At 42.3% G+C, this 11,728-nt stretch overlaps 1 long non-coding RNA gene across 1 annotated transcript; it reads right to left on the bottom strand.

Annotated features, from left to right (window-relative positions):
* Positions 1–5,190: 5,190 nt before the first annotated feature.
* LOC115647431 lies at positions 5,191–11,178 on the bottom strand. The gene is made up of 4 exons (XR_003999318.1): positions 11,168–11,178; positions 10,024–10,030; positions 5,440–5,533; positions 5,191–5,203 (listed from the first exon to the last, which is right to left on the bottom strand). It is a non-coding gene; the product is annotated as an uncharacterized LOC115647431 (long non-coding RNA).
* Between the last annotated feature and the right edge of the window lie 550 nt (positions 11,179–11,728).

Raw genomic sequence — 11,728 nt, 5'->3', positions numbered from 1 at the left:
TTTATTTGCATGTATCCTTCTGCCAAAGGAGTATCAGAAAATGTGTTCTCCCAAGTGCAGATTTGGGAAGTCTGATAAATAACCAAATTATCCTGCAAACATAATCTAAGGCTAAGAATGTGTGAGTTTGCAGTTTGGCGCCTTAGTCATTAAACTGGTGCTAAGTAATGTCTTGAAATGCATCATGATGTCAGGGAAGATGCAGTACTGAAACCAAGATCCTGTTATGTTCTGGGCCCAATGTAGGAGTAAGGGGTGAAATTTTATCCTTGCTTACACACATACAATCCATGGGCAAAATTTAGCCCCTTATTCCTTCAATGGGTTCAGCACATAGGAAAATCCTGGTTTCAGTACAGAGTCAATGGGAATTTTGCCAGAGTAGGGAGAGAATTCTGGATGCAATGTCTGAAAAAAAAATCTGTTATTCTCATTGGGTCAAATCCTGCACTTCTTCATTAGGCAAAACTCCCACTGACTTGTGCCCATTATTATTTTTGGAAAAGGTAAGGTGAGATTCAGTTGGAACCTATTCTTAAATATTGGAAAGCAAAGTCTGCTTTGGATTTGTGTAAATTATGGATTCAGGGATCTTAAGAGGAGTTTCTCACACAGCTGAGCAGAGCCGTGAAGTGGCTTTCTGCAGTGACCCATGCCAGAGACATAATTCTGCAACTGTTTTAATAACTGTGCAATATATGGTGCCCTGTCCTTTCTGTATATTCCTGTTCATATCTATTGATTATTTAACAGAACCCTGCTTCAGGTGCTTTTACTGAAACCTCCATCCATATAGTTTCCAAGATTGCACACCTACAAACCACACCTACAAACCAGCTTATCTTCCTTTCCAAATGCTTTTTTCACATTGATTGCTTCTCACACTGTGGCGTCAAAGTCCCTGTGAAATATGGATAACCTCATTGCAAAACTACGGTTCACCAAAGTGAAAATCTTCACAAATTATGCTGTCCTCTACAGAGTACTGGACAGAAAACATATATTAGGAAGGAAATGGAATCATATTCCTTTTTATTAATATTTTCTCTAGCATTGTAGATTAGGTAATAATTATATGCAAAAATCTGCATTTATGTATTGATAAAGATGAGATCTTAAGAACATAAGAATGGCCATAGTGGGTCAGACCAATGTTCCATCTACCCTAGTATCTTGTTTCTGACCATAGCCAGTGCCAGATGCTTTAGAGGAAATTAACAGAACAGAGCAATGTTGAGTGATCCACCTCCTAAAATACACAAATTCTCTGCAAAAGAAAATAGTCTTATTTGGGCCTCTGCTGAACCAGATAAAATTAATCAAGACACTGACTAGAGCAGGATATGAATAATTAGAATTACACAAATAATCTAATTTTGTATCATATGTCTTTTCCTCGTAATTTCCCTGTTTTTGAGCAGCTTGTGATTTAGCTCTTGTTCACTGTCTTGGGTAATCGTTATTGTGTTTTATTTACTGTCAGTAATTACAGTGCCCATGTCCATGTTACACTCCTGTAGCTTTAAATAAAAGGAACTGGTTATATTGTACACTTCCATTCAATAAGACTTGCAATATTTAATTGCCTTCATGCAAGAAGCAGTTTGAATGTAGGAATTTTGTGTCTGAATGAATGTTCTGTATCATAGCTGATATTGACAAGACTTATAATGTTTCTAGTTTGCAATCAAATTAGTTTGTCACCTTGAAATGATATGATCTTCTGGAGAAAACCAATCAACCAACCAGAAACCTGAATGCCAAAAGTTTGTTTCTCCCTAATTCCTAGTTGCCAATGTGTACCTGCATGCACATCTGTAACCTTTTCCAAAGCCATCTCCTGTGCTCTATTCTTGCTACATCTGGTGTTAGCTGTCCCCGTTTTATATTATGAATATCTGGTCACCATATTTACTGCTGTGTGAAGTAACTACAGTGCCACTTGAATCAGTCTCCATGACTTCTGTGTTGAAGGGCATTTTCTGTCAGCTGTGATAGTAGCTTTGTGATTGCTCCTACTGTTGCTTTCTGCACACAAATAGCATGCCTACTCCAGTTACCCTTTAGACACATTGCTCTTAAACGAAGCGTGTCTGACTCGTGTAAGCATGACCCTGGAATGCCCACTGTGTACAAACAAAAGCTAATGCATCTACTTAGGCATGCCTAAATAGGCGGATCTGAAAATGTTGTGGACATGTAGGTTCCTTTTTGTACATATACAGTTAGAATTTAGAGACTCAAGCATCTCACGTCCTTTCCAGAATCTGGCCCCTACATCTACCTATATATCTTCTCACTAGTGGGCAATCTTGGGCAGTTTTTCCATTGTCTGTTCAGCAAAAGTTCTCTGCTACTAATTTGCTTACTTACTGTAACTAATAAGCAAATGTGTTATACTTGGGTGTAATGCTGTGGAGTTACAGAATAACCTCAGTATTGTTACAAATGGCATTTGAGCTTTAGAGATATTGCATGGTGCACAAGGGGAGATAACCTCTGACCTGTAGCTATTCTGATACTTGTCCTTTTGTGTATCCTTTGATGTGTTGCTATAGAACGCTTCTTGCTTTCCACCACTGAAAGACAATATATCCCCAAACTCCTTTTTTAAAACAAATTGCCTTTATTTAAAATGACTATGAAGTTGTGATGAGATTTATAACTTTGGAAAAGACAAATGCTAAGTCTACATATCTCTAGCATAATTACACTTTGGCTCCAGTCAGGCAGGACCAGCAATGTTGACTGCCTGGAGCAGTAGGGTGATCACACTTGGCAGGCTGGTGGCACTATAATAATACTGATTGCTGCTCCTGTGTGAGGTGGTTTAATACCCACACATCTTTTAGATACAGTACATAAAATTATCCTTTTGTATGTTAGTGTACAATTTAGTAACCAAACAGGATTCTCATAGATATCTGTGATTATCTCATATCCTAAGCAGAGACACACAAAATTTGTACTCATTTTGGTCCTGAACTAGCAAAGCATTTAAGCACATATTTGACTTGGACCCGCGAGACCACTTATTATTTTAAACACATGCATAATTATTTTGCTGGATTGGGGCCTCTAGCTACAGTACTAATGAAAGGACTTAATCATGTCCTTCCATGTAAAGATCTAGAGGAAAGGTAAAAATATGGGGAAAACTTCTAGGAGTGGGGACAGAGAACATTGTCTTTCAACCACATAGAGGTACCTGGGGAAATCTGCAGATCTCAAAGCATTCACTGTGGGTTAGGGGATTTGTGCAGTATTCCAGCCTCTTTTTAATTTTTGGAAGTTTGACAGCTCATAGCATGAGCAACACCAGAGAGGGACAATGTTATCTTACACAGGGAAATCTCTGCAAGCTTGAAGGAGTATGATGTCACAGAAAATGATTCATACCCAACTCCTGCCCTCCTCACCTAGCCATACGTACCTTTAAAACATGAAACTCTACACATGTAGAGCTAGGTCCTCAGCTGGTATAAACTGACATAGTGTGTCAAGGTGAAGTTGTGGACAGCTGGCCTAGTGGCTAGAGCCACAGTCAGATGCCAAGAATCTGAGTCATGGGTCTCTCTGAGGTCAGACACTAGGGCCAGAGTCAGGCATCAAGGCCACGTTGGTGCTGGGAGGAAAGACCGAGGTCAGGAAGCTGAAGTTAGAAGCAGGAGAAACCAGATACTGGAGTCAAGAGGTAAAGCCAAAGTCAGGAATGGGGGATCAGGAGCAGCACGTGGAAGCAGAGTTTGTAGCACTAGCTAGCTGAGGTTTCATCTAGTTACACAAACAAACTTCCTGTAGCCTCCCTGGAATTAAAAAGTACATCTGGGCCAATCAGGAACGGGAATGTCCTGTCAGTTAGGCATTCTGTGGCTGGCATATCCTCTGGTGTGTGCATCCCTGATACTCATACCCTGTGAAGTGTTTCCAGTGGCAGAACTGTTAGGTGAAGGTGGTTATTAACCAGGGAGTTGGCTGATCTAGGTTCTAGACCTGCTGTTCCACATACACCTGAAAAGGGTGATCCTGCAACATCATTTGGCTTCTTGGGACACTTTTTGTTGAAAGTCTCTATGAGATTGGGGTGTTTATGTGCTGGGCCAGTTCCTAGGACCACACCTCTTTGAGTCCATAAGATACCATACTTGACTCTGCTTGATCCAGTATGGCCAAACTAGGTATTCTTCATAGCACTTTACCTGGATGGGTAGTGGAGGTGGTTTCATTCAACCACAGGTTTTCTGTAAATGACTTCAAAAGGGAGATATGGAAAACGGTATATTTTGAGCAACCTTGGTGGGTCAATTTTAATGCTGATGGAATTAACAAGCTGGCAAATCTGAAATGGTCTGAGATACTGTGATCTAGTTTATGGAACAGTTAACTGATTTCAAAAAGTGTGATTGATAGCCAAACCTTGATTTTTGGGTCCTCTTGTATCCAGCGAGCTGCATATTGCTTATGGGCCTGCTTTGCCTCTGCCAGGTGTTCCTTGAGCTCTTCCTGGATATAGTGGATTTACTGGACCATGTCACAAGCTGCTGGTTTCTTGAAGATGATTGGGAACATGAGATGAAAACAGGGATGAAATCCATATTTGGTGAAAAAGGGGATTTGGCCCGTGGTGACATTGCCACTGTTGTTATATGTGAACTAAGCGTATGAGAGAAGAGTGGACCAGTTATCTTTATGGTACAGTAATTAGTGAAACACCACTGGTATTGTTCTAGTACTTATTTTACTCTTTCTGTTTGCCATTTGTCTGGGGATGGTCCATGGATGATACGCCGGTACCGATGTTTCAATAGCTGGCAAATCTCATGCCAAAATTGGGGATGAACAAATCGGGAGATGAACGGGGTGGGAGAGGGGAGGCAGAGGGCTCCATACATTGCCCTCGCCTGCAGGCACCACCCCCTGCAGCTCCCATTGGCCAGGAACGGGGAACCGTGGCCAATGCGAGCTTCGGGGGGAGGTACCCGCAGACGAGGGCATGCAGAGCTCTCTGCCCCAGCCCCCTCCTGGGGCGCAGAGACATGGTGCCAGCCGCTTCGAGGAGCAGCATAGGGCAGCATGGGACCAGGGCAGGCAGGGAGCCTGCCTTAGCCCTGCTGTGCACTGCTGCCACCTTGGAGCCACTCCAGGTAAGCGGCATCGAGCCGGAGCCCGCACCCCAAACACCTCCTGTTCCCCACACCCCAATCTGCTGCCCTGATCCCCCTGCCATACCCCTCCTGGACCTCAACCCCCTGGCCTGAGCCCCCTGCGGCACCCTACACCCCTCCTGCACCCCAACCCCCTGCCCTGAGCCTTCTGCCGCACCCTGTACCCATCCTGCACCCAACTCCCTGCCTTGAGCCCCTTCCCGCACTCCGCACCCCTCCCTGCACCCCAACCCCGTCCTGAGCCCCCTCGTACACCCCACACTTCTTCCTGCACCCCAACCTCTGCCCCAGCCCTACAGTCATGGCCCTGCAGGCAATGTCGCCACCCAGATGTGGCCCTTGGGCCAAAAAGTTTGCCCACCTCTGTGCTAAGCAGTTTTGTGCACAAAAATTTGGTGTGAGCATATATATCACAGGAATTGACATAGGTCTAAATCTCTGTCTGCATCCTGGGACATCAAAAGAAGCAGGTGGCCAGACCTGGGGGGCATCATGACATATAAAGAGTATCTCTATCTGGGGGTCCCCTGGTAGGACGTAGATGTAACCATTCATATATGCTATTCTATCACAGAATGTGATCTCTTGGAACAACTACCAGGTTGCTCTGGGGAAGCTGCAACTTCCTTGGCACCTTGTGAAGCTGACCAGATCAGAGAAAGGAGATCCCATTCCACTGCAGCATCAAGGAATTTGCAAGATTTGAGGAGAAGAAGGGGCTTTTTTCAATTATGGTTTTCTTAGTTGTTGTAGTATTCCCCTTTATGTGACACAGCTTTACCATTCTTGGTTTCAGGTCAATATATAATGCAAAATCAAAAGGGGGAAAAGAATAGTGCCAAATGAAACTGTCTTTAGTTCAGGGCTTTGGCCTTGCATAAATACTCAAGGTTCTTGTGGTCTGTGTATACCTGCATTGGGTATTGCACCCCTTTGAGCTAAAAGCATTCTTTGTCGGAAATCTTGTAGTTTTGTTCTGAGCGTTAGGCACACTGATGCAGTAATTGTTCAGGTCTGTGTCTCTGCAAAACTATGGCCCCAATAGCCTCACTGGATACATCGGCTTCTACTACAAATGCTTGGGTTGGATCTGGGTGTACCAGGATGGGAATCTCAATGAAAGCAGCTTTGAGTATTTGCAGCCATAGTCAGTAAAAGAAATGCCAATGCCCTGCTCTCACATAGGCCGTACGGCTGCCCCATCAATCTCTGGTCAAGGGCCAAAATCTGCTTTGGGTGAATGTATTCTTTGCCAGCACCTGAACTCGGGGCCTTATGGGAATACCTCAATGAAAATGTAGCGAAGAATTTTATCCATCCTTCTATATGTTCTCCTTAGATCTCAGTCCTCTTTGTCAAGAAAAAGGATGGTACCCTGAGCCTTTGCATAGCCTATCGACCTCTGAACAACATCACCATCAAGAATACTATCCCTTGCCATTGATCAATGAACTACTGAAGAGGGTAGACTTGGATAACATTTTCACTAATCTTGACCTATGCAGCACCGAGAACCTGGTCCACATCTGAGAAGGCAATGAATGGAAAACAGCCTTTCACACTCTGTATGGACATTTTGAGTACCCAGTTATGTCTTTTGATTTCTGTAATGCCCCCAGCACATTCCAGCACTTAATTAATGATATCTTTAGATATGTTCTGGACCAGTTTGTTTTAATCTGCCTAGATGATGTTCTTTTGTTTTTTTGTTGTTTTTTTCCCCCAGAGAATCATACTCTGCATGACCAGCACGAACAATTTCGAGTAAATGGTCAACCTGAATGGAAACCTGAGAAATGCAAATTTGATCAAACCCCTGTCGACACTTGTGTCATGTCATCTCTCCCAATGGAATAAGCATAGATCTAGGAAAAGTCCCATCAATTTTGACCTGGGCTACACCCAAGAGCATCTGGGATGTCCAGTGCTTTCTAAGGTTCGCCAATTTTTATAGATGATTTCTCTCCAGGCTTGAATAGTATGTCCAGGTATGATGCTTTGGAGATTCAGTTAGACCAAAAGACTGTGTACCCTGGCTCAGAGACCTGACCCCAGCAGTCTGCTTACAGCATAGTGACTCCCCCTGGCTTCCACCAGTCTGTTTACTCCTTGAACGATAACACCTACAGCACTTCCAATCCTGAGTTTCCCCAAAACCATCTCTGCTGTGCTCAGCCCTGTTGACTGTAGCACTCACAAAACCATATCAAGTTTGCTGCTCCTTTAAAGAGACTGTACATAGCACCAGCTATTCGTTTGGTTGAAGAGTTTACTCTTCAGTCTGAAACACTGCACTGATACAGTTGTATAATGAAACAAGCTTAATTAATTAACAGAGAACTGATATTTAATAGAAGAAATTGGGATAGAAATGGTTACAAATAAACAAACATAAAAATATGCTTCCAAGTTCTAAGACTAAAACCAAACTTAACAAACTACAGTCTTCTTTTCAAAGTGATTTTCTCACCCTGGTCATTCTTCCAGCATGGCTGGCTACTTCTTAGCCAAGATCCAACTCAGAGCTTAAAATGAAAGACACCTTTTAAATAAATATCATGACAACAATGTGTGGCGTGCACTGAGCTGATCAAGATTCATTGATACATACCGGAAGCCCCTTGGCCTTCTATCATTGGGGTACTCTTATGGTCACACTGGGCCAGGCAGGAAGATCCTGTCACTCAGGCCCTCTGTGAATGGCACAGCATTTGATGTGTGGGCCCCCAACGCTCATATCTGGTCAGTCTTTCTACTGCCAGAGTTGTAAGACAATAATATGAAGGCCTTGTCTGTCTAGGGAATCTTCGGAACTAGGTTCTAGACCTGCTGCCCCTTATTCTTAGATCTATATCACTTTATACCATGCGAGGATTTGGCCTGGTGGGTGGCTTTCATGAGGTGGGAGGAAAGTGGGTATGATCCCGCAATAAGTGAAAGGAATGACATGGCCCCAAGCAAGTAACAATGTAAATATTCTAATTGTGCATCACTAAAGGAAAAGCTATAGAATTTCCCCTTCAAACATGCTGGGAAAATTGATAGACAAATGCATAGTAACAGAGACTGCATGTGAACTAGGCAAAAAAGTAAGACAGACTAGGAGAAGGATGAAGTAGTTATCACATATTAAAAGAACTTCAGGGGGCATTTGTGATGTTATTGAAAACAGCCTGATAGTACCAGAATTTCCCTTTATTCACATCTGAAAATGATCCCAAAAATTTAAAAAATGGAACTTTGGAAAAAGTGTTCTCATGTTTGCTGTTAAATTGGTTCTATGCCTGACCTGGGCACCCAGTTTGCCAATAGCATCAGAAACACTAACATAAAAAAGTCCTAATTTTCATCTTAGCTCCTTTTCATTATCCAAAGGATAAGAATACCTTTTAAGAGTTACATGGATCATTGTGAGAAAAAGTATAAAATGCACTTATAGCAGTATTCCAGCAGTCTAAGTAAAACAAGAGATTGAGTGACATCTGTCAGCCAATATAGGACAACCTCTTTCTTGTTCTCTGTTTTCTTCCATTTCTCAAAACCCATCTATAAACTGTGCTTGAGTTATGAAATTGCTCTTCCTAATGAATTTTTTTGCTGGCTGTTGAGTCAACTCCCATATGCTGCTTCTGTGGTAAAAGCCTACGCAACTGGTGTCATTTTGCTTTGGTATATAAAGGAAAATGTATATTCTATCTTTATAAAGAATGCTGCATTATGTATTAAAAGTGGATTTTCAGCACTGCTAAAAATGTACCGTAGTTGTTAGCCAACAAACTAAACTAAATATTGAAAATGTATCAGACATTCCTGAAAGTACAGCTGAACCTATCTAATTTGCACTAATGACTGGAAGATTCAAATTAGTGAGTAACTGAACAAACACATTAAAAAAGCAAGGATAGTGAATCACCTAAAGTGTTTTGTTCATTGATTTGATAAGTACAGTTTGGTAGTAAAGATTATTATAAGCTAGATGAAACCTTATTATGGGATTGAGACTGATGTGTGAACTCACCCTTCAATTAACATAACTGGAAGCCTAAAACTCACCTAAAACAAAAGGTATGAACAGGGTGTAGATTCAATGTAGGTGAAATGGCACAAGTGGTTTTTCAAGAGATATTTGAATAGGTTAAGGTTGTTGGAATCACAGAATCATAGGACAGGAAGGGGCTTCGAAAGGTCATCCAGTCCAGTTCCCTGCACTCATGGAAGGACTAAGTATTATCTAGACCAGAGGTTCTCAAACTATAGGCCATGGACCACCAGTGGTCTGCGAGCTCCATTCAGGTCCATGGATAGTTCCCTCTAAGGTGCATGCCTGGGTGGCTGCACCCAAGAGAAAAGGCCACTCACCTAATTAGTGGAGCCGCGCAGGTATAGCAGATGCACGTGTAAGATGAGGTGGTGGCGTTGGAAATAAGTGGGAGGGGGCAGTGAGGTCAGATAACGGGGTGGGGCTGTGACAGGTTCAGTCTCTAGCTCCTGTCTCTAGCACCCAGACACCTAGCTCCCAATGGGATCCAAACCCCAAATTAATCCATTTTACTCTGTATTAGTCTTATACAGGTTAAACTCATAAATCGTCTGCCTTCTATAATACTGATAGAGAGAGATGCATAGCTGTTTGCTCCCCCAGGTATTAGTCACTTACTTTGGGTTCAATAATAAGCAAGTGATTTTATTAAGTATAAAAAAAGTAGGATTTAAGTGGTTCCAAGTAATAAGAGACAGAACAAAGTAAGTTACCAAGCCAAATAAAACAAAACATGCAAGTCTAAGCCTAATACAGTAGGAAACTGAATGCAGGTAAATCTTACCCTCAAAGATGTCCCAATAAGCTTCTTTCACAGACTAGACTCCTCCTGAGTCTAGGACCAATCCTTTCCCCTGGTACAGTTCTAGTTATTTACAGCTCAGGTGGTAACTAGGGGATTTCTCGTGACTGTAGCCCCTTTTGTTCTGTTCCACCACCTTTTATAGCTCTGGCCCAAGAGGGGAATCCTTTGTCTCTCTGTGTTCCCATCCTTCCCTTTAAATGGAAAAGCACCAGCTTTAAAATGGATTCCAGTATCAGGTGACATGGTCACGTCACCGTAAGACCTCATTCCTGCACAGGCTGGCCCCCATGTCCACAAGAAGGCTTGCAGGTAAATAAACCATCTACAGCCAACTGTCCTAGTCAATAGGTGCCATCAAGATTCTAAACCACCATTAATGGTCCACACTTTGCATAATTACAATAGGACCTCAGAGTTAACTTCATATTTCTAGTTTTAGATACAAAAATGATACATTCATACAAATAGGATGAATACACACAGTAGATCATAAGCTTTGTAATGATACCTTACAATAAACCTTTTGCATAAAGCATATTCCCGTTGCATTATATTTACACTCATAAGCATATTTCCATAAACATATGGAGTGCAACATCATAGGGGGAATTTGAGACATGCAGGGCTGCAGGGGCCAAAGAAAGAGGCCACTTTCCCCAGCTCCAGGGCTCTGGCTGCTCGGGAGAGATGGCCCTCCTTCCCAGCCTCAGCTCTGCGGCTGCTGTGTCAGGTGAGAGACTCCCCATCCTTCCCAGTCCCAGGTCGGGGGCTGCCGCAGCAGGGGAGAGAGGGCACATCCATCGCATTAGAAAGGTAAGACTACTGATATTAAAATATGAGTTGTGTGCTTTTATTTGTAGAACAAAAAAAGTTAATTATTACTTTTTTTTTAATGTAGTGGGTTTATCCAAAGCACTTTACGTTAGTAAAGATACAAATAACATTTGGAAAGTTCATTAAGTGGTCTGCCGAGACCCTCAGCAATTTTCAAGTGGACTTCAAAAAAAAATAAAATTGAGAACCAATAATCTAGACCATCCCTGACAGGTGTTTGTCTAACCTGCTCTTAAAATACCCAGTGATGGAGGTTCCACAACCCCGCTAAGCAATTTATTCCAGTGTTTAAACACCTGACAGGAAGTTTTCCTAATGTGCAACCTAAACCCATTGCTTCTTGTTCTATTCTCAGAGGTTAAGAAGAATAATTTTTCTCTCTCCTCCTTGTAACAACCTTTTATGTACCTGAAAACTGTTATCATGTCCCCTCTCAGTCTTCTCGTCTTCAGACTAAACAAATCCAATATTTCTATCTTACCTCATAGGTCATGTTTCCTATACCTTTAATCATTTTCGTTGCTCTTCTCTGGACTTTCTCCAATTTGTCCTCATCTGTCCTGAAATGTGGCACCCAGAACTGAACACAATACTCCAGTTGAGACCTAATCAGCACAGAGTAGAGCGGAAGAATTACTTCTCACGTCTTGCTTACAACACTCCTGCCAATACATCCTAGAATGATGTTTGCTTTTTTTTTTTTTGCAATGGTGTTACACTGTTCACTCATATTTCGCTTGTGATCCGCTATGATCCCCAGATCCCTTTCCACAGTACTACTTCCTAGGCAGTCACTTGAAGAAACCTCTCCTCTGTACAAATGACAATGTATGCAGATTAGCAGAGTGCAAAGTTCTTCTGCAAGAATTGCAGAGCTGTAAGGAA

The sequence above is a fragment of the Gopherus evgoodei genome, chromosome 1 (assembly GCF_007399415.2).
Source record: "Gopherus evgoodei ecotype Sinaloan lineage chromosome 1, rGopEvg1_v1.p, whole genome shotgun sequence".
NCBI classification, from domain to species: Eukaryota; Metazoa; Chordata; order Testudines; family Testudinidae; genus Gopherus; species Gopherus evgoodei.
This window is presented reverse-complemented; position numbering and strand designations above follow the sequence as displayed.